The sequence below is a fragment of the Cydia fagiglandana genome, chromosome 16, assembly GCF_963556715.1.
Source record: "Cydia fagiglandana chromosome 16, ilCydFagi1.1, whole genome shotgun sequence".
Classification (NCBI taxonomy): Eukaryota; Metazoa; Arthropoda; class Insecta; order Lepidoptera; family Tortricidae; genus Cydia; species Cydia fagiglandana.
Genome location: NC_085947.1, coordinates 10941406 through 10959950, shown reverse-complemented (window position 1 = coordinate 10959950; position 18545 = coordinate 10941406). Strand labels below are relative to the sequence as shown.

The 18545-nt window shown below is 44.2% G+C and overlaps 1 protein-coding gene across 1 annotated transcript in view; it reads left to right on the top strand.

Annotated features, from left to right (window-relative positions):
* Positions 1-18545, top strand: part of LOC134671973 (dystroglycan 1) — a 159281-nt gene that overhangs the window by 27279 nt on the left and 113457 nt on the right. The window contains exon 2 of the mRNA XM_063529858.1: positions 16447-16491. The gene's annotated coding sequence lies outside the window, so the exon portion shown is untranslated. The remainder of the gene's footprint in view (positions 1-16446; positions 16492-18545) is intronic.

The window sequence follows — 18545 nt, the reverse complement described above, 5'->3', positions numbered from 1 at the left end:
CGAGGGAGGCCTCATGGAGGAGTGGCGCTGCTTTGGCGGAAGTCGGTATTCCAATGCGTGTCTGTGATACCTTGTGCTAGTCCCCGAATTGTGGCAATTCGTGCTACAACCAGTGATAAACCTATTTTGGTTATTAGTGTCTATATGCCAACTGATACGATGGAAAATATGTTAGAATTTACCGATTGTTTGAGTTCTATTAGTGCCATTATAGACGATAGTGACGCTGAATCAGTATTTATTCTCGGAGACTTCAATGCACACCCTGGAGAGCGGTTTCACAATGAGCTCGTAAACTTTGCCGTGGAGCAGGACTGGGTGTGTGCCGACTTAGACATATTGGGGTCTTCGGGAGCATTTACTTTTGTGAGCGAGGCGCACGGCTGCAGACGATGGCTTGATCACTGTATCGTTACGAAAGCTGCATTACCATGTGTCACTGATGTCTATGTTAAGTATGATGTCCTCTGGTCTGACCATTTTCCGCTCATAGTTAAGTGCAACTTGAATTTAGTAACTAAGAAAAAGAATGTTAGTAACTTAGAGCTTGATAAAGTAAAATGGGGTGAGAGAAACGATTACCAAGTAAGTGAATATCTTAAAATATGTAGTTCGAAATTAAAAGAGATTGATTTTCCAGTTCAGTGTCAAGATTGCTGTGGGAGTTACTGTGGCAATGTGTCTCATAGGCAGTTAATCGACAAACTTTATAAGGAGACCATAGAGGTCCTATGTCATGCTGCCGCAGTGACGCACATAGCGAAAAAGAGTGTGGGGAGGCGCCGGTTGGCTGGCTGGAACAAGCACGTGAGCGAGGCTCACGGGTACGCGAAGCTTAAACTAGCAACATGGGAGTGGCACGGGAAACCGCACACAGGCTCGGTGTACACTGAAATGATAGAGGCTCGTAAAGTTTTTAAAGGAAGGCTGAAGTGGTGTCAGAAGTGTCAGAACCACCAGGACCAAATCAAAATGGACCGATTGGCGTCTCATCACTCTGGCGGTGACTTTGCGAGCTTCTGGAAAGCTACAAACAAACTAAACCCTAAAGGCGGCGTACCTGTGAGTGTTGATGGTATTTCCAATCCCAGGGAAATAGCAAACTTGTTCAAGGACAAATTTACATTTAGTTCTCCCTTGGGTCCCGCGTGTAGGGCTTTCGGGGCTGAGTCGCAGAAAGGTGAGTTGTCTGTTTTTATCTATGCTAAAGATATTTCTAAAGTGATTAAAAACATGACAAAAGGTAAGTCACCTGGACGCGACGGTTTAAGCATCGAACACCTGAGGCACGCGGGCCCTCATCTACCTCGTGTGCTGTCTCTGCTGCTCAACCTGTGCCTTAGCCACTCCTATCTGCCGCCTGAGTTGTTGGAGACTTTGGTGGTGCCCGTTATTAAGAACCGGACAGGTGATGCTTCGGATGGGTCCAATTACAGGCCTATCTCCCTGGCTACGATTGTGGCTAAGGTGTTTGACAGTGTGCTTAATTCATATTTGAGAACCTATATCAAACTGCATGACAGTCAGTTCGGATTTCGACCTGGGCTGTCAACAGAAGCAGCAATCCTTGGCTTAAAGCACACTGTCAAATACTACACAGATAGAAAGACGCCGATATACGCCTGTTTTTTGGACCTGTCCAAAGCTTTCGATCTCGTCTCTTACGACATCTTGTGGCAGAAATTACAGAAGTCGAGGCTACCACCAGAGTTCATTCACCTTTTGAGACATTGGTATCTCAATCAAGAAAACCGTGTGAGGTGGGCGGGCGAGCTTACGGAACTGTATAGGCTCGAATGTGGCGTACGACAAGGTGGGTTAAGTTCACCAATATTATTTAACTTATATGTGGACGCGCTGATCGAGCGGCTTAGCAGCACTCATGTCGGCTGCCATGTTGATGGCGTATGCCTAAACAACATCAGTTACGCAGACGACATGGTGCTGCTGGCGCCGTCGATTGGCGCGCTCCGCAAACTTGTCTACATATGCGAGTCCTATGCTTCCTCACACGGTTTGATTTACAATGGTAAAAAGAGCGAGGTAATGGTTTTTAAGGCCGGTAGCAAATGTCCCGCACATGTGCCCCCAGTTCGACTCAATGGGACCGCTCTCGAGAGAGTCAGTAGGTTTAAATACTTAGGGCATATTGTTACCGACGACTTAAAGGACGATGAGGATATTGAGAGAGAACGGAGAGCGTTATGTGTAAGGGCGAATATGCTGGCCCGAAGGTTTGCTAGATGTTCAAAAGCGGTAAAAATAACTCTGTTTAAGGCATTTTGTTCATCCTTTTACACAGGCAGCCTTTGGGTCAGCTATACCCAGAAAGCCTATAATGCTCTGCGAGTGGTGTACAACAACGCCTTTAGAGTGCTGGTTGGGCTGCCTAGGTTCTGCAGCGCTTCCGCCATGTTTGCGGAGGCGCGAACTGATGCGTTTGCAGCAGTCATGCGCAAGAAAGCGGCCTCATTACTGCGTAGAACCAGGGATAGCACAAACAGCATTCTAAGGATGATTGCTGATCACGTTTGTTGTCCCATAATGATAAATTTAATTAAATTAATTAAGTCAAATATAACTTTTAAGTATTAATATAGTTTTTAAGCCTTATTATATGTAATACTAACACAATGGGATCTCTGTTATCTTGAATTAAATAAATAATTGAAATTGAATTTATTTAATACAAAATAAATTATTATTATTAAATTAATACCTGGTGTTGCCACCCCTAGCCCTCCTCACACAAATCAAGCGGTTTTTCATAGACCTAATTAATTTTCTAATGAAATCTTGTGGTATAGCGTCCCACTCCTCCAGCAAGGCTCCCTTCAGCTCCTCAACATTGGCCGGGGCAGGATTCCGCTTCCGAATCCTCCTTTTCAGGTAGTCCCACACGTGTTCAATGGGGTTAAGGTCCGGGCTCATCGCTGGCCAGTCCATGGTGTCGATGCCCACTTCGAGAAGGTAGGCTGCGGTGGCCCTAGCGGTATGACACGGGCATTATCCTGCATTAGGATGAACCCCTCATCAAAAATACCGGCATAAGGAACAACATGTTCCTCCAGGATGTCCGTCAGTAATGTATTTTGCAGCGGTCAATCCACCGCCACGGCCCCCGCCAGGCACGAAAACCAGCTCTGTTCGCGCGTCGTAGGAAACGCCGCCCCAGAACATCACGGATCCACCGCCATAGGCGACCCTTTCGGAGAAGCAACATTGGGCGAATCGTTCTTCTGGCCTTCTGTAGACTCTTCCTCTTCGGTCACATCCATTCAAACATATTCTGCACTCGTCCGAGAAGAGAACTGGGGTCCATTGCTCAATGGTCCAGTCCATATGATTTTCTGCAAACTATCTTCGGGCTGTACGGTGTCGCGCCAGCAATCTGGGCCCTGTTGCAGGCCTCCTGGGTGTCAAGTTCGCTTTCTTGAGTCTTCTTCTTATTGTCCACTCACTGGCAGCCACTCCTCGTATCTCACGCAGACGCTGCTGGATGGCAACGCTTGTCAGGTGTCGATCTCGGAGAGATGTTGTGACAATGAAGCGGTCGTCCCTCTCTGATGTACACTTTTTGCGGCCGCTTCTTGGTCTTGAAGTAAAGGATCCAGTCCGTTGGAACCTCTGGTAAACTCTGCAAACTGTAGATTGACTTAAATTCAGCGTGGCAGCTACTGAACGTTGGCTACGCCCCTCTTGCAGGAGCTGGACGACTTGGCGGACTTCAGCTTCAGTGGTTTCCATTTTTCACAGGTCTTCTTCACGGGAAAATATGCGGAGATGTGTACCGGTCAACTTTTGATAAGTGACTGATAACAACCCCTCCCCTACCCCCCGTTTTATAGGGGTCAAGGGTAGCGCAACTCGTGCGCGTGATAACGCGAAACCGCTCACAAATCGGGAAAGAAAATGCCGATAATTTGAAAAATACTGGGCCGTTTTCCATGTTTTTTAACTTTTCGTAAAGCTAAAACTTCAAGGGACATGATCCCATTAAAATAATTAATGGAAAATAACCGGTTTACAAAATTATTGGGTGCAGTTGAAAAAATGCAAAGTGATGCAATACTTTTGCACGCGAGTGTATGTAACAATTATTAATCTAGTACGATCATTTATATTCGTCTGCTTTCATAAGTAATAGTTTTTGAATTTTGAAAAGCGTTTTTCAATTAAAAGACATGCTAAGATCGCTTACCTTCTTGCAAGTTCTTTCTAATGCTAAAAAAAACGAACTATACAAGGGGGTGCTTAACCACGTTGAAATTTTGTATGTTGTTTGAAACCCAACAAAAAGAGTATTTATGATTCAGAATTTTATTTAAATATCTGGTTTCACACTATTTGCACATGTGATGTATAAGTTTTGAAGTAGAAAAACATTTTCTTTCAAAATAATTTCTTTTAAATCACACTTTCAAATAATGTGAAAACTACTACTTACTTAAAAATCAAAAAAATTGTAACTTATTTTTTTTTATTTCATACAATTTGAAAAATTTCAAAGTGTTTGAGCACCCCCTTGTAGTTAAGATTGTAAGATTACAAACTTGGCGTATTTTGTCAACATAATAAGTGTAACAAAATGAGGGGGTGCCGCTTCTTCTAGCTAGAGTTTGAATTTTTCCCATACAAACGTGAACCACCCTTACAAGATTTGAAGAGTGCCCTCGATTCCTCATAAATCTCACCATCAGAACTGGGTTTTGACAAAGACGGAACCAATCTGTATGTATATACTTACAAGTTACAACTCAACTAAAATAGTAGTTTATGTGACTGCTACATAATGAAAGGCATTAAAATACGAGTGTGGGCTTATGAAACGAATGAAATGAGTTTCATAATAGTATCACACGAGTGTTTTGATGCCTAATTATGTACAGTTACATACACTGCTTTATCTACACACATATTATATACTTTCTATGATATATTCACTAACCTCATATTACAGCCGACATTAGGGCACTTTCCTCTCTGGCGGAACTCGCGGATATGAGGTGGCGTCTCCGAAATATCTTTATCGCACATTTTACACGAAACTTTTGTTATAGTTACTTTTAAAAACAACAAAACAAATTATTTTTTACTTAAAAACTAATTAAAAGATAAACTGTACGTCGAATGGCGGCAAATGAAAACTTTTTTCACGCACGTCACGCATCTGTAGTTTTCTTTTTAATTCAGAGACAAACTAGAGTCGGGGTCGATTACCATATCGTCGGAAACCAACTTACATGCGAGATCTGTCAATGATTTCGAATAAAACGTCATCTCGACTGATATTAGAATAGGGGTCAAATCAAATTGCTTTTTTTTCAGAGATGTTCGAAATTTGAATGCATTACCAAATCGATTTTGATATAGTAATGAAGCTATTACCACATTTTCACAGATAAGAAATTTGCTGTAACAAAACAGTTTATCGTAATGGGGGCTATTATTTACGGATTTTGAAGGCATCATAGAGAGTTTATGATATGTGTGTAGATAAAAATAATTTTCAAAATCGATCCCGAAATGACGGAGATATCAAACATTAAAAAACCGAATTAATACCTCCTTTTTAGGGTTCCGTAGCCAAATGGCAAAAAACGGAACCCTTATAGATTCGTCATGTCTGTCTGTCTGTCCGTCCGTATGTCACAGCCACTTTTTTCCGAAACTATAAGAACTGTTGAAACTTGGTAAGTAGATGTATTCTGTGAACCGCATTAAGATTTCAACACAAAAATAGAAAAAAAAAACAATAAATTTTGGGGGTCCCCCATACTTAGAACTGAAACTTAAAATGTCTTTTTCATTAAACCCATACGTGTGGGGTATCTATGGATAGGTCTTCAAAAATGATACAATACAATACAATACTCTTCATTGCACGCCTCACATACACTTAGTTTACAATAAATGGACAATAACATAAACAAAGACAATAGAGGTAACAACAGGCGGTCTTATCGCTTATGATATTGAGGTTTCTAATATCATTTATTTCTAAACTGAATAGTTTGCGCGAGAGACACTTCCAAAGTGGTAAAATGTGTGCAACCTCCCCTCCCCTTTTAACTTCTAAAATAAATTTAACTTCGCACTGAATGATGACATCGTACGGGGCTTAAAGCCTCCGTAACGCAGTGAACGTGTTAAAGTCACATTCAAATTCCATTTTTCGAAATAGAGATTTCAACATTTAACTTTGCAAAAGTAGATAATTGAAATATTCTAAAAGCAATAAAAATAAATTAGGTTAGATTCAAGCTACAATGACATTAGTTTGAGTTCAAGGCAAGGTTGCAGGGCCTCAACAAGGGAAAAAAGGGGGAGGGACTGTTGGCCTGGCTCAGTGAGCCAGAACTCGCCCACTTATCCCTACTACTGCCGTAAGCAGGTAATGAATTCCCAATGTATTAAGTTTAGGTTTAATAAATTATAAATATATTTTATTAATAACATAATAATATAAAAATTTTACCTTCCAATAAAATTATTATTATGTTTCCTATCCACATCGGATATCTTCATTGTTTCATTGAGAGAGTAACGCGATCGTTGACCAATGATGCCGCTAGCGTCTATGTAGTCGCTCCGCCCCACGCCGTGACGTAGTTCCGCTTCCACTTCCTGCGAACCGTTGCTCGCTTCCCGCTACTCGCCACCGCCATGTCATTGTTGAGGAGAAGTACCGTCGGCATAAAAGTAGCCTAGTAGCCTGCCAGGAAGGCATTACTCAGATATCCGATGTGGATAGGAAACATAATAATAATTTTATTGGAAGGTAAAATTTTTATATTATGTGTTCCGTACTCCACATCGGATATCTTCATTGAGACCTGTTTATTATCTCCTGGTGGCGAGTTAGCGGGCGCGCAAGCGATAGGGCTACACCTACTGTCATAGAACTCAGAGAAAGAATAAATATGTATACACCATATTGCAACCCATGAAATCACAGTGACTCGTTATAATGTGAATTACAGGAAATTGAGAGTTGAAATTGTAATCTCAGGTTCGAATCTGACGTTAAACTGGTTTAAGAGAATTCTCATTCGAAATCGCATCCGAACCGCAGAATCTCGGCGAGTCATGTTCCCTATTAACATAAGCGAAAATATCGCTAAGTGAATAGCTTTCCAGCCAATTTAGTTATTAAGAACATCGTGGATCAAAAGCAATCGTAGGCGAGGCCGGCTTGGATGAGACTGTGGCTGAAAGAAATAAGCGAAGTGTCCCCTAACATTTTGTGTAATTCCCGCAAGGTGACGTACCCAGACTACCTACTTATACTGGGTCTATACTTTATTCCGGAGCTTCTAAGAGTCCAGTCGGTAAGACACGTTATCTGGTTTAGAGCCGAATTTCGGACACAAAATAATAGCGTTAAAGTTATCTATGTAATTGCCCGGGCTACAGTGTAGTAGAGTAAGGTCATTGACCCTGCGGCCTGATGCTAACAGCAAAAGTGCGGCAGCTATTCTATCGTACTTCTTCTAACGTACCTAACGTTGTAGGGCTATTTAAATTAGGGCAAGTAGATGTCTCGCGTCCCAAGCTGGTGCTTTGGGAGGCGCTGGTCTCGCTATTAATGGCGTTGGAAGAAGGCATAGTGTCCGATAGTGGTTCATACACAGCACTTGTGAGAGGCTTATGAACGAGTATCGTTCTGAAAGCTAACATGGATAATAGAAATAGACGTCTGAGATAGGTCGCTACTTCACTGGATAGAGGTACCTGGCAGTTGATCTTATTTTTGATGCACCATAAAGACCGATTCTACATTGTGGCCGTACATGCAGCCTAGACAAGGGGACGATCTAGGGGCTCCCGTTACTGTTTTCTATACAAACACAGTACCGGAATCGGGAATATCCGGTTCTTCCATATTAGTGAGACAGTGACAGTTGCGTTTCGTTCGCTACGTAGCGTTAGACCTTGGCATGTTATATGCATGCGCCAGTCACGCCAGTAGCGGACGTCACTCCTGATCCCGCCAGCTCGGTGTTGGAGCGTCCTATCTGACAGGAGCTACGCCTCATTCTTAAGGTCGTTGACTCGTAAGGGAGGGCGGTCTGACGTTGTGTTCACTAGGACCGCCAGTAAATTGCAAGCTTACCACAGCTGCTTTAAGACTCCTTATCACGCCGTCGCAGTACACAGACTAGGCTGGGAGGTGGAGACATCCATGCCAAGTCTCACAGGCAGCTGTCAAAGGTCGTGGTAGCAGTTCAATGAGTCTGTTAAGAAATACCGTGGCACAGTGCGAGGGCTCTCGAAAGCGGAGGCCGGCCCACAAGGCGCCTGTCAGGTGAAGACAGTCTCGGCGGCTGCTGGGCGCAACTGCCACTCGGGCGCGCAGTGACTTCTTGATAAACCGTCGCCCTCGGGGGTTGTACCGACCTGGCAAGTAGCAAGCAACCAGCGCGACCTGTAGACGATCTGCTGGCATCAGCAGTTTTTGCGACAGCCGTAGTAACGGAAGGGATGTAGTGTCGCCGTCGTTTTATGTATACTGTACCGGTGCGGTTGTATGTTTACACTTCTGTCGTCAGCGCTGCAGATGCGGCCCGTTAACGGTTACTCTTCGCTGAAAGGGCCTTACCTCGTACATTGTCTACCAATATTGGAGATTGTAACGGACTGCTTGCATAAGATGAGGAAGAAAGTGGTGCGAGGCTTTCGGCAGCTCCGTGTTGCTGGGGACTGCGAAGGCTTCACCTTCCTCCATGAACTAAAGTTTGCGAATTTGAGACTGAACAGAAGGCATTGAGTTTCATTTCTGCGAGAAACTCTGCAGCAAGGCAGGCCTGTATGTCGCGAAAAAGAAAACTTTCAATCGGTGTGTTGTGCCGCGTGTCCCACGTGATGTCTAGGAGCGTGATGGTCTAATTCGCTTTATCCGAAGAGACACCCTATATCGAGTTAGTATAGGGCATCGAGTTAGTAGCATGCTTTTAAGGAAATCGAACTGATGAAATCAAGTCTAAAATCGATTTTGGCGCTTTGCGTAACAAAACTGTTTCGATAAAGTCGAATACAGACAGACGGAAACTGCTGGAGTCCTCCTGGCCCCTTTCTCTTAACACCGGAAACTCAAGCTTGTTCAGGCGCAGCGGGTTTATTTGTCCCATTTTGTTTATTATGGCTTTTCGCACGAGTTCGTCTTTGTAAGACGGAACTTAAGCTGGAGAGCGCGAGCAAGCAGAGATTATGTGAAGTCTGAAGACCTTTTCGATGCCTTTCACCTCGGTTTCGAGCGGTCGCACAGGGCCTTGTCGCTAGCTGTTCTCCGGTTGGACCACTCCATGGCCTCGAGAAGTCGTAGGAACTTCGAAGCGACACAGCGAAGTCGATCAGCACCTTTATGAAGTCCGGGAACACGACGTATTTTCCTCTGAGTATCGACATATCTTACCGCTTTCAACTCCGGGCAGTCGAGCCGCGCTAGGACGGGGCTCTTTACGACCTTGTCTGCCGTCGCCGGAGGATTCTTTAACCGAAACCAAGAGCTTAGCGGTCTGTTCGTGCTGTACCATACCATACCTATACCTGCACCATAGCTATAGGCGCCTGCGTACCTCAATGGAACCATGTGGACAGGACAGAACTGATACTGTGGCGCCCAGCGAGCAAGGGACGACATCGTCGTAGTTGCAGCATCGGTGGACAGCATCGGCGTGATTGTGGCAACCGCCGCCGCTCGGGAGGCGCCGGTGCGTGAAGCTAGGGGCGCCATCGTGGCGGCCGGCTCGGGGGGGGGGGCACCGGTGCCTGAGGCCGGGCGGCTCATGGCGGCCGCCACTGGTTCGGGAAGCGCTGGTGCGTGAGGCGAGGACCCATAGTGGCGGCCCGCTCTAGAGGCGTTGTCGCGTGAGGCGGGCGGCTCCATCGTGGCGGCCGCCGCCACCGGCTCGGGAGGCGCCGGTGCGTGAGGCGAGAGGCGCCATCGTGGCGGCCATCTCGGGAGGCACCGGTGCATGAGGCGGTCGCCGTCTGGCTGGCTGGTCTGGGAGGCACTGCTGTGAGGCGAGAGGCGCCATCGTGGCGGCTAGCTCGAGAGGCGCCAGTGCGCAGGTGGTGGTGCCATCGTGGCGGGCGGCATCATCGTGGCGGGCAGCGCCATTGTGGCAGCCGCCGCCGCCGCGTCGATGCGTAATGCGAGAGGCGCCATCGTGGCGGCCAGCTCGGGGGGCAGGCGGCGTCATCGAGCGGGCGGCGCCATCATGGCGGCCACCGTCGCCAGGCTCAGGTGCGAGAGGCGCCGTCGTGGCGGCCAGCTCGACAGGCGCCGGTGCGCGTGACGGACGTTACCGGCACGGGAGGCGCCGATGGCTAGGCTCGTAGCTGCACGCATCATCACGGCGACGCTGTTGCCCTCGGCGGTGCCATCGTGGTGGCCACCACCGGCGCGTAGGTCACCAGCGACGTCATGACGGGCGGCAACCAACGCGGCGATCGTCGCTGTACTCGTAGCATTTCCACTGCTTACACGTAACTTACCTTCCTTCCGCTCGAGCAGTCGGGACGCAGAAGCGGTCCGCCTTCACCTTGGCGCGATCCACCCGCGATGCGCCCGCAGCTGCAGGAACGGGCGTGTGACGTCTCGCAGAGCCACGCGGATCTCTCGGAGTCCCGCTGGACTGGAAGCGTCCGCACCGCAACTGCAGCAATAGGAGCGGGCGTGTAACGTCTCGCGGAGCCCCGCGGACTGGAGGCGTCCGCACCGTGACTGCAGCAACAGGAGCGGGCGTGTGACGTCTCTCGGAGTCCCGCGGACTGGAGGCGTCCGCACCGCGACTGCAGCAACAGGAGCGGGCGTGTGACGTCTCTCGGAGTCCCGCGGACTGGAGGCGTCCGCACCGCGACTGCAGCAACAGGAGCGGGCGTGTGACGTCTCTCGGAGTCCCGCGGACTGGAGGCGTCCGCACCGCGACTGCAGCAACAGGAGCGGGCGTGTGACGTCTCTCGGAGTCCCGCGGACTGGAGGCGTCCGCACCGCGACTGCAGCAACAGGAGCGGGCGTGTGACGTCTCTCGGAGTCCCGCGGACTGGAGGCGTCCGCACCGCGACTGCAGCAACAGGAGCGGGCGTGTGACGTCTCTCGGAGTCCCGCGGACTGGAGGCGTCCGCACCGCGACTGCAGCAACAGGAGCGGGCGTGTGACGTCTCTCGGAGTCCCGCGGACTGGAGGCGACCACTGTGGCCCGCAGCGTCGCGGTGTCTCGGAGTCATCTTGGACGACAGCAGAAGACGCGGCGCGCGCGGGCGGGGGCGGGCGCCGGGCCCGCGCCCCCGCGCCGGGGAACGGGGCGCCCCGGTCGCGCCGCAACTAACAACACGAGGTACTCCCAGGCTACTGCCTGAGAACCCTCCTTTAGTGACGAAGTAACTTCTGAACGCCAATAAAATTAGAATATCTTAAACTGGCTCACCGGATGGTTCGAGACAATCCAAACCTCCTTATCAGCGAAGCGCAGCACCCGGCAGCGGCGCGCGCAGGCCGCCGCCGCCGCGCCGCCCCCGCCGCCGCAGGCACGATGACCGCGCGTTCCCTCTCCGATGCGGAGCGACTTGTTACCACTTGTTAACAAAAACCACTGACGCACTTCCTACTTCGATCTCGAAAATGCGAGTTAACGGTAACGATTTTAGCAGCATGGAATGTGAAAATTAATTTAGCAAGAAAAAAGTGGGTAGAATCGAAAAGCACCGTTCGATGACTTCGATCGCGAGACCGCCAAAAGACTAATAGTGGCGATCTCTGCCATATCTCACTATTTAATCGACCGAGCTTTGGATCGGAAATGTTAAAGCACCATGCTGCAAAAATATACGCAAAAAATATTTGCGGACCATCGGTCAAGACGGTCGACGAAACAATGACATGGCGGTGGCGAGTAGCGGGAAGCGAGCAACGGTTCGCAGGAAGTGGAAGCGGAACTACGTCACGGCGTGGGGCGGAGCGACTACATAGACGCTAGCGGCATCATTGGTCAACGATCGCGTTACTCTCTCAATGAAACAATGAAGATATCCGATGTGGAGTACGGAACACATAATATACAAATATGTATAAGCATAAAGTAATAAATAAGCCTACAGCTATTAATAATGTCCGTAATCTGTATAATCCCAAAATACGGATCCCTCGTATGTGGATGCTGCTTACATAATCTCGTCTGTCAAGGTGTTTCGGCAGGAAAGGCCTTGGCAGACTTATAAATTCCTGAAATGAGGGTTCATACCTACCGACTAGAATTGGTTTCGTGGTGGTATCAGATGGGTTAGTGTACGGTAACCGATGGTCATCTTGCTTATAATCTCGTCTGCCAAGGTGTTTCGGCAGGAAAAACCTTGGCAGACTTATATATTTCTAAAATGGGGGTTCATACCTACCGACTGGAATTGGTTTCATGGTGGTATCAGATGGGTTAGTGTAGGGTAACCGATGCCGACCTTGCTTACATAATCTCGTCTGCCGTGGTGTTACGGCAGGAAAAGCCTTGGCAGACTTATATATTCCTGAAATGAGGGTTCATACCTACCGACTGGAATTGGTTTCATGGCGGTATCAGATGGGTTAGTGTACGGTAACCGATGGTCATCTTGTTTATAATCTCGTCTGCCAAGGTGTTTCGGCAGGAAAAACCTTGGCAGACTTATATATTCCTAAAATGGGGGTTCGTACCTACCGACTAGAATTGGTTTCATGGTGGTATCAGATGGGTTAGTGTAGGGTAACCGATGCCGACCTTGCTTACATAATCTCGTCTGCCAAGGTGTTTCGGCAGGAAAAGCCTTGGCAGACTTACATATTCCTGACATGAGGGTTCATACCTACCGACTGGAATTGGTTTCATGGTGGTATCAGATGGGTTAAATTAGGGGTCCCGTTGGCCACCTTTGAGAGCGTCTGCCAAGCACTTCCGGCAAAAAAAATACTGGCAGACTTCGCTTTTATGTGTCTACATGTAAATTTCTAACTGCTGCCATAACTATTATTTCGGTATCAGATGGGTTAAATCAGCCCCCTTTTTTCGCACCGGAAGTGGCCTTCTTTTTCGTACTTTCGGCAAGTTCCGCCGTGGCAGACTATCGAATTCGGACTTAGCATCACTTTTATGGGAAACCATTGTGCATTTCATCGTGGTATCAAGTCGGTTAGAAAATTTGCGGCCGGCTCTTCTACTAACTCTACTTGATACTGGAAAGTGGAGAAAAAAAGCATTTTCACGAGAACCCTTTTGTTGTCTGCTTTAAGGCGTACCCTGTAAATCTTATGTTAATTCTTGAATTGTAACCTTGAATCCTCTGAATGGAAAACTCACGCCTCGCTAAAAACTTGTGGCTGTAAGCTCATATGGTAGGTGTTTTCAATTTATTTACTATTGTATTTCGAGGATAAATTCCACTCCCAATTACTTTTGGTATTTTTCAAAAACTTAATTGTGATATTTTTTGGTAAAAAGATGATTTGATAATATTGATAATCATAAATAGTCGAAATATAGTCGAAAACATTTGTAGTGTTTTAGTTTATTTATTATTTAGTTTCTTTAAAAAAAATATAGAATACTTAATCTAAAATTATAGAGAAAGTTTTTTATACTTAATTCACATCTAAACAAACGAAGCCAAAAAGATAAGAACTTATAAAACATTGAACAGAACAGATGTGATTAAATTTAGGTTTGTTGACTCATTCAGAGGCGCTTAAAATACTTATCTGACTGTGGCAAATGGCGTTCCAAATAGGCATTATAGCACTTCGCAGGCCTTTATAGATGACGCTTATTAGTTGCCATGAATGTCGCCATTCTATTTCCAGAGTCGATCTAATAAAGCTTTATAGAGATGGACGAGAATAGGGTGTGATGGGGTCAAATGTTAATGCCGGAGGTTAACCTATATTCTGAGTATCTTGTTAATAAATATCGTGGATTGGTGTAAAGTACTATGATATATTATCATCCCACTTCTGAGGGTTATTTTATGTTATACCACATCGGTGGTCGATTGCAACTTGCAAGACAGCATAAAGTCCGCTTAATGGTTTGCGGTTTCCGCAACCTGATAGATGCAACTCCTTGGGTGTCACTTCCGCGGTGACCCTTTAAAATCTTGTGTGTTGACTGTTGACTTCATTTATACAGAACTTGTAGTGTAAATATGGCGAGTTGATTGATTAGAAGGTAGGAATGCTTGTATTATTTTAACACATTCGCTGCCAGCGACTCCCTAGGGGAGTTCACTGTTCGTAGGCGCTTTTCGCTACATACGGTTTTTCCCGTGTTATCGGCTACGCTCGTAGCGCGTAGCTCGGGCTGGCACTGAATGTGTTAAAGGATATCTAGTTAATGTGTTAGTTGGTGTCAATCTATAGTAGCTCACAAAAAATATTATATAAACAATTTCAAGATCCATTTTTTGCTCATTTGCACTTGGTTTTGTCGGATTTAGGACCTTATAAGAGTTTCTTTATTGCACAAAAGAAAAATCTTATAGTACAAAAGGCGGACTTAATGCCATAAGGCATTCTCTACCAGGCAACCTTAAGGCCCGAGGGAGGGAGAGAGTTTAGCCGGTAGTCGACTCTTCTCGTCGAATCTTATTTACTCAAATAAAGCATCGATATCGTCATCACATTTACCTACTTATTCTCCTAAAAGTCTTGACCTTATACAGTAGGTAACATCGAGTTTGCGTCAGTATATAGTTTTGTGTTGTTATGTCGCAATACCCAACCAGTAGGTACGAGTTGTCTATTGCGACATAACAATGTAGAAATACTCTGCCCAAATGAAATGACAACAAAGCATGCCAACGGAAAAGGGACAGATTAGAGGAATATCGTAAGCGTTAGCATTTCCAATTCGCAGATTCCCGATGAGAAAATAAGGGTTCTTCCCACTAGTTACCACTGGTAACAACTGGGATATTTTTCTCAACTTTTACAACTAGCACCAACGGAATTATAACGCGAATGTTGAAATTTCTGCTCCTATAGCTGATTGTAATACTCTTAGAAGGCTTGGCAATGATGTGATAATTATTAACATCAATTAAACGACAGATAAAAGTGGCTCAATAAATACCAACAAAATAAATCTTGAGTAGGCACTTCAATAAGTATCTAAATACAATTGCTTTGAAATTATAAGGCGCGGGATTAGGCCCGGCTTTGCATTTAAATACCTGCTTATCCCTAGAAACGAAAGAGATCAATTTGCGTACAATAGAATGAATGCTAGGTACTTATGGCTATGTATATACTCGTAATACGAACCTGTATCCGTCCGTGCTTTATAAGTATTACAATGTTTTCCGTTGCATATACTTACGTGCATTTTTATAATCTGCCTACAAAGTACTTTCGGCTAAAGATAGTATACATACATGGGAAACCACTATTGGTTTAACACGTAAAACGTACTTATAATCTATTAGATTATGATCTACAAGTACTTAGTGTATATATTATAACTTTCATGTAATGTAGTATAACTTTGATGATGATGATGATGATGCTCTCCTGACCGATTTCGGCCACAGCGACTGTTAGAGTGTAGCTGATTATAACTTTATTGCAAATACGAGTATACTATACTACAATTAACTACATCAATTTATATAGTCATACTTTGAGAAAATTAGCTTAATATCATGATAAAATCTTCTTTACAGTTTAACAAAACTACCCGTCCTTAAACATTTGCCTCTAAATCTTTTACGGGATTCTTTGACTTATCCCAAGTTAAACCCCATGGGGTAAGAGAACTGAACGCACGAACACGCATTGTGTTTATCACTTAACTATCGTGATATATCGTGAGCCGAGTTAATAAAAACTAATTAACGATGAAACCAACACATCAGCGTAATGACACAGGGGCACGGGGAAGTCGTCGAAGCAATTGTACGCTACAATTAGGTAGATAGGGATCTCAGGGAGTGCTAACTATCGCCCATACACCTACATTCTACAACAATGTCAGTCGCTACAACCTTGCCATAATGTCATTGTTAGCTAACTGAGACAGTTTTCTTACATGTAAGGATACAAAGTGTTTGAACGTATACATATTAAAACGAAGCAAAATTATCTTTAATAATGGTGGGACGCTACAAGTAACTATTAGTCTTTATTATTTCCTTGTACTTATACACTATAGAATCTTGTCGCTTTAACTACCTATCAGGTACCTACATGACATGACGTACATCAAAAATCACAAAATAAGCACTGTCGTAGAAGAAAATCAAATTGATTCATGAAGACATGGTTCTATAGTGGAATAGGAATCAAATAGGTTGACTGTAGGTATAGGTACCTGCTCACACAGAAATGATTTTTAAATAAATAGCGGCCACTTAGATGTCATCTTTGAGGTTTCGAATAAAAAATAATGCGCCGAAAATACTTTAAAAGACCGTCATTTGTTTCAGGTCAATTATTTGCTGAGTCTGATCGAGGCTTCCATCATTTTTAAGGTAAGTCGTAAACGTTAAAGTAATCTTACAAGAGTTTTGTTCAATGTTAGACGTTGTACGTAAAACTCTTCGTAATTAGGGACTTATTTCTATTTTTTAGTCGTCTAGATACTTAATGAAGATGATACTTGAATTTAATATTTACAACGTTAGAAATAAAGGCTGTGAATCTCTCAATTGTACCATTATTTTTAATATTGTAACGGTTCCTTAAAAAAGTGACATATTTTTTCTCTTTGTCCAACATGCATACCTAATTAACTTAGATTGTGCAACATAAGCTTTAGTTTGGAAGCTAAAATATTGGCAGTTTCTTTTGCAATACTTTTGCTGAAAATTATTAGTATTTTTTCCCTAGATACCCTGAATTTATCTAATCTATCATTCCCTACCCTTTCCTGTTCTACCCTGAATTCAGAATAGGTATAGCATTGTGTGAATTGTGTCTGTATATGTCTATAGATTGTTATAGGTACTTAATTTCGCGCTGCAGCATACATAGGTAATAGTTCTCACTATCTCTGTTCACCTGTTCGACGAGACATATTAATAATTACGAGATCCCGTAAGACGCGTTATGCTTTCACCGCGTTCCATTCCCATGGGGCCTCATAGTCGAGCTTAGTTCGAACCACTTTGATTAGGTAGGTAGTGTTATTATCCTGCTCAACTAAATAATAATATATGTTTGACGACCGGTCTGGCCTAGTGGGTAGTGACCCTGCCTGCGAAGCCGATGGTCCTGGGTTCGAATCCCAGTAAGGGCATTTATTTGTGTGATGACACAGATATTTGTTCCTGAGTCATGGTTGTTTTCTACACTCTAAAAAAAATTTGGTTGGCCCTATCAATATCTTGATGGCCGTAATCAAGCATCTTGATTCCATACGAGCCTAACAAGAACTTAAACACATCAAACAAGGTAATTCTGATTGCTATTACTATTGTTAGGTAACTGAACCAATTAAGATCTTGTTCAATATTTACACGAAAAATAATTATGCTAACTAATTGATCCTAGTAAGATCAACTAAGGGCTTGATAATGAAAACAAACAAGTTAGTTTAACTAAGATGTAAATCAATGTTAACATGAAGAATTACTGTATTAACTATTTGACCCAAATAAGTTCAACTAAGAACATGATTACACCGACTTATGGCGTATTAGCCTGAACTAAGATATTGGTCAATTTGAATCTTAATTGTTTAATCATTTCAACTAAGATGTAAATCAATGTTAACATGAAGAATTACTGTATTAACTATTTGACCTAAATAAGTTCAACTAAGAACATGATTACATCGACTTATGCATCTTATTAGCCTGAACTAAGATATTGTTCAATTTGAATTTTAATTGTTTAATCATTTCAACTATGAAGCTTGTTTAGTACAATACCATTCTTGTTCAATTGTACTATGACTTACTTTGTCGCATTTACTAAAACATTTCTTTCAGATCTCTAGTTTTTTACGCGCCGTGCTGAATAATGCTGGTGGTAAAATATAACAACAAAGAAAGGGATAAAACATAATTAAACTAAATCAAGCCCGTAAAGTTTTATAAAAAGGGCGTAAATGAATAAAACAAAAAAATATTATAATAAGATGTTATTTATTCATTTAATCATTTTGAAAGTAAACGTTTTGCATTTAAATTCACACGCACGGATCCGTGTCTAAGCATACGAGGGGTTAACACTCGTTGGTCCAATCACGTTCACACTTGTTGGTCTATCCAAGCACACTACACTCACAGTGTCACTACGCGAGTTTGATTCGGATGTCACTGGTTGTTTTTTAGTCAAACAAATCACAAGATTCCACACATTTGACAGTTTAAAAACCCATTTTCACGATTAAAATTGTTGTATTTGGGAATTAAGGCTTCTCTTACCAATCTTGGTATATAGTGGCGTGCTGTCGAAATGACCTTGGGACTATGCAGCTCGATCCAGTGACTTATACCCGACTCAAGGTGACACTGAGTAATAGCTGACTTGCGAGCGTCGTTGTTCTTGACCGCAGCGATGTGGTCTTTAATTCTGCAGG